A 5,456-nucleotide genomic window follows, 5' to 3' on the forward strand; every position below is an offset into this window, starting at 1 on the left:
TTAAGGCCAGAAGTACGAGTAAAAATAAGAAGATTTGCGAAATTATAAATTTTGTTATTTTATTTCATATATTTAATACATCATTTACGTCAATATATGACTTTTGTATATACATATATCATATATCATTGCCACTTCCTGTGCCTTGCCACCTCATTATGTGCCTCATTGTCGTTTTGAAATTTTTATTGCCATTTTGAAATAAGTCACCGCTGCATGTGCCTTATTACTGCGTTGCATGCTTGGCTAGCTGTTGTATGCGACATGCACCTCGTTATCGCTTTGAAATTTGTCATTGCCTTTGGGATATGAATTTTAATCGTTGACTAACCATTGGTGTTGCTTTGGATCGAACGAAATGTTATTCAAATACCACACTTGATATATATTCATACAGGCTTTAAAGGCCTCATGTACTGACCGAAGGTCATGACATCAACTCCAGCTGCTCTCACTTCCTCCATTGTGCTAATTATCGATCGGTGTTTCACCACAACTAACATTATTAAGGTCTTTGTAAGAGTACGGTGAGGAGCAAAATCTTTTGCCATCTTAAGAACATCAATTGATTGCTTAAAATTATGCGGTGATCTTGTCTTGAACCACGAAATTCTTGACAGATCTCAATGTTGTGAGCAAGATATCTAATCTAAAAGTAGCAACTTTCTTAACATAGCTAGGATCTCCACGGAGATGGGAACAAGTGCTTGCAATTAGCATCTTTGGCTTTAAAATCTTGATTTCTAGCTTGTCTCCACAAAATGACCATTTCCTTGATCAAGTAAGTCATCTCGATCAACACTTGTAATCACAACATATTCCAGACCCCATGAGGCAATTACTTCAGCAACATTTGAAGGTTCATTGGGATCTAGCTTGATGTCTTCATATTTCAAAACCTGCAATCTCGCATACAAGTATCCCAAGAATCATAATCGTTACGTGGCCTTGCCGATCTTCTAGTCGAGACCAGCACTCACGAGGGTTAGGAAACTTCGCTTCCCTGCATAAAACAATATGAAGCTTGAGCTCCCTGAGCTTGGCCTTGATGGCCGCATACTTGGCAATACCAAGAATGGTCTCCTTCGTCCATTTGAGCTTAGGCAAGGGCTTCTTCTTCATTCGACCTTAATAGAATGAGCCAGAAGTCGATGTAAGTGCGGGAGAGTTAGTAGCAAGGCGATGACGGAGCTCAGCAAGGGTTTGCGGTGGAGCAAGCAGAGATCAAGATTGAGGAGAGGGCGACGCGTCTAGGGTTTGAAGAAGGGTTGCTGTAGAAGAGATGGATCGATATAGATGAATTGGAGATTTCGGGTAGACTAGGGATTTGGTGATCGAGATGAGACCTCGGCGTTGCATCTCGTTCTCTCTCTCTCTCTCTCTCCCATGTGTTCTCGCTGCGTTGGCTTTTATATTTTCTAGCGGCGTCTACGCTGTAGATGAAAAAGAGAGAGAGAAAGAGAGGCGATAGCGGTGAGCGGCATCCATGGTGAGTAGAAACACCATCAAAACAAACTACGGCAAGTGATGGCTTTGCGGTAGGCGGTGGCGTGACATCGGCGGCGAGCATCAAAGCGATAGGCGGGTAGAGGCGTGGTCTGGGGACATAGTTGGCGGCATTATTTGCACCGACTCAACCATGTCGGTAAAAAGTCGCCAGCGACATCGAGCGCCCTAATTCTCTTCTATTTCTTTTCTTTTCTTTTATATATATATTATATATAAATATATATCTATATATATGGTAGCATAGGGGAAGAGATAAAAAGCTCATAGCTTCTTTCTTTCAGAGATGGTCTCCTCCTCCTTTTTTCCTCTCTATTTAAAGAACTTCTCTTACGTCCTTATCCTAATCCCAAAAACCCCATCATCCTTATCCTAACCCTAACTCCCATTGAGATCCTAGCAGAGCGGTGTAAGATCAAATTGTTTTCTTCTTCTAAATTTAAATTTAAATTTTAATTAATTAATTAATTAATTAATTTTTAAATAATTTTAAATTTCAATATATTATTATTTTATTATTATTTTATTATTTTTATTTAATTTAATTGTTTTATTTATTATTATTTATTATTATTATTATTATTTATTATATATTCATTATTTATTTATTATTTTTATATTATTATTATTATTATTTATTATTATTATTTTTAATTCATGAGTTGAATCTGCCTCGGGATGTGTGCTCAAGTGCTTTAGGATTTGCATTTCTACAGTTGCCTAGATATGCTCTCAGGCTACATGAAATTTAAGATCGTCTTGGGATGTGTGTTTGGTTATCCTAAGATTTGAGGATTGCTACTCGAGATATGTGTTTCTTAAAGATAATCTTGTAATTTGCATTTTTGCCTCGAGATATGATCTGCGGCAATTTGTAATTTTTCATTTTTGCCTCGAGATATGTTCTCTTGGGCAATTTTGTAATTTGCATTTTGGATTTACCCTTGAATTTGCATTCTAGTCCAAAACAACCAAATAATCAATTAAGATTAAGATTGGGACATTTAAATTTTAATTCTAAATATAGCTATGATTAGGATATATTAGAATTTACATTAAAAAGCTGGGATTTGGTTTCTATTAGGACATTGAATTTTATTAGAGACATGCGTTATATTATTTATATATAAACAAAGGGGGTTAAGTCCTCTGAGCCTTAGGTGAGGGGCTGTATGTTATCAAACCCTACATGAGGCATTTACCACGGTCGAGAATAAACTCTTGAATCATTGCCTAGTCAGTGCATTTTGTCAAAGAGGATAAATCAGGGCACTATCCTTTCACTTGCTATCTCCTCGACCCTAAAACCTAGTCTTTTTCTTCCTTCTTTATTCTTTTCTCATTTAGTAGATTAAATAATTCAATCCCAATCTTTGAAATAGCTAGATATTGGAAAAATGAGCAAGTATCGAGCTATATGAGTCCTTTTTGGATTCAACTACACGATCCCATTGGTTTACACTTTACTACTTGTGCGACCCGTGCACTTGCGGATCGCATAGGGGTATGATAGTTCCTAAACCGAGTTAGTTAAGTTGTGGAAATCCAAAAGATAATCGGATCACGTCTCCGGATCACGATACTAGTCCCCTACGAGGTTTCGATGGAGAAATCTATCGAGTCTCAACGCCTCGCACCATATATGACCCATAGGGGATTCCAAAGGGATGTATCCGATTCCGAAGAATGAGAGCTAGCCCTACTTCTGGTGAAGGCCCTCAACCCCTATCGAGGTCCCAGCGAGAACTCTCTCAACACCTCCACCCATATGGTTGTTTAGAGCTTAGGGAATACTAGATAGAATACACCAATCGGAGGGAAAGGGGACAGTCCACTATCTCATGACTCACCCTCTCAATCTTCTTTCATCTTGAGGTTCTAACCCTAATGGAGACCTCTCTCTCACCAAGGTTAATAAATCCAGTGCAAACCAATCCAATCAATAGATCAATAAAGCAAGCACGCATTAAAAACACAAGATTAAAGCTCAACGAAACTCGGATTAAAAGGAAAGCACACTGTAAATCAATAGAAAGAATAAAAATCCTAGAGTTCACATGCCCAAAGCCTACCCTCTAGGGTTTTAGCTCTCCATAGAGCATGTTACAAAACAAATAATAGAATGAAAATCTGTAAAATCCATTGAAATAGACCCACTTAAATTCGTGATAATGGCCTTGTTGGGTAGTTTTAACATCTTGATGGATTCCTCTGTGAAGCTAGGGTCACCTATGGCTTCCTTGATGATATGACAGGAGGAGAAATTGATCAAAGTTGGTGAAGAAAATGCCCCAAAGTCATAAAAACCTCCTCTCCAAACCTTAACCGCCTTTCCTCAAAAGTGTGATTCCCCAAACATTGGGCAAAATGGCCTTTAATAATTAGAAATTTGTGCTTGTCATGTGCTTTGCACACGCGTGTCGGGTTGCAAATTTTCCACTGCACTTTGTGTGGAAAAATCTCACTATCATAAATAGTAACTTGCTATAGTACTTTCATGACCAATTGATAAGTGCTTGTGAATAAGTGTTACTAAGTATACTTTTCTTACATTGAGCATCACTTGTGGAAATTATGTCCCATTGTCTTGCATATGTGTTCTTTTTATGCATATCATTAGCTGAACAAGTTTGGAATAAAAGAAAGCAAAATAGATCATGGATCTGATTTTTGAGAATTCTTGTATTGAACAGGATCAAGGCACGAAAGTTGTACTTATAGACATGTGGGTGTGTGCCAACATCCAAAATGTTCAAGTGAATACAAATTGGAGGTCAGAGGTAGTCACACTCCTTATGTTCCAACTTGCATAACATTGTCAAAGCTTTATCAATGTACTCAAAAGTGAAGATGCAACATGGTTTACCTCATGGATGTGTCTGCCCAGATTATCGGCCTGTGAGAAAAAGATTGAAGTTGAGGTACTATAGCAATTTCTTGTGTAAACCAGCGCATCAAATTCTTTGTAATAGATTCTTTGTTCACGTGATGCATGAAATGAGTGGAAATCACGCAACCTTATGGAATTCCACACTCCGTGTGGATGACCTATTCGGCAATTTAAATCTACGCCCTGCAAGTATTTTGAAATCTTGATCCTACCTTTGCCTATCTTTTTAGGGAGGCTGCGGTTAGGGTTTGGAGGCTTTTACTAGGTTTTGTAGTGTTCCTCTGACATTCGAGATCAATTTTCTTGGAGGAGAGTTATTAGGGGAGCTTCAGGCGGCTTAGATTCGACGGGTGTGCCCTAAGGCTTTCTGAAGGAGTCTTTGGAGAAGGCGAGGGGCTCTTGAAGACCATCGACATGGACGACAAGGGGGTTATCTCTATGGATTTCTTGCATTTATTTTTGACTTTATCTTAGATTTTATATTTAGCCACGGAGAGCTAAACTCCTAGTGGGTGCTTGTACTTATAAACCCTAGGATGATTTTGTTTCATTGACTTACTATATATTTTTCTTAATTGATGTTTTTTAATTGTGTTTTCAATCTTGTGTGTTTATTTGTTTGATTTTCCCTTAGGTACCATTTGGGGTTGTGAGATCTATCTAGCTAATCATTTTGAATGAGTGGCCTTCAGTAGGGTTAGAGATAACAAGATTGGAGGATGCGAGAAGGAGCGAGTAGGTATGGCGTACTTTCCCATCAGGTGTGAGTTTATCCTACGTCCATTCCATGAGCTCTTTGTAATAACCAATCATAATGGTAGCAAGTGCTAAAGACAAACTCCTTTACTTGCGATTGAGTTTAGCGCGAAAAGTAGCGGTGAAGTGTTGAGTAATCCTTGGTGATGAGGGCTTAATCGTGAGTTAGGGGTATGTTCGACTGGACGAAAGGGTTAGATTTAGGTTAGAGATAGGGTTTTATCACTTGCGAATACTTTAGAGCTTCAAGCGGTCCACGGTGTGAGGTGTTGAGTGATACACTTTTCCACCGGGCATGGGGCTG

At 38.6% G+C, this 5,456-nt stretch overlaps 1 pseudogene; it reads right to left on the reverse strand.

Annotated features, from left to right (window-relative positions):
• Positions 1–389: 389 nt before the first annotated feature.
• LOC120278497 lies at positions 390–1,122 on the reverse strand (annotated as a pseudogene).
• Positions 1,123–5,456: the final 4,334 nt, after the last annotated feature.

This window comes from Dioscorea cayenensis, chromosome 16 (assembly GCF_009730915.1).
Source record: "Dioscorea cayenensis subsp. rotundata cultivar TDr96_F1 chromosome 16, TDr96_F1_v2_PseudoChromosome.rev07_lg8_w22 25.fasta, whole genome shotgun sequence".
NCBI classification, from domain to species: Eukaryota; Viridiplantae; Streptophyta; class Magnoliopsida; order Dioscoreales; family Dioscoreaceae; genus Dioscorea; species Dioscorea cayenensis.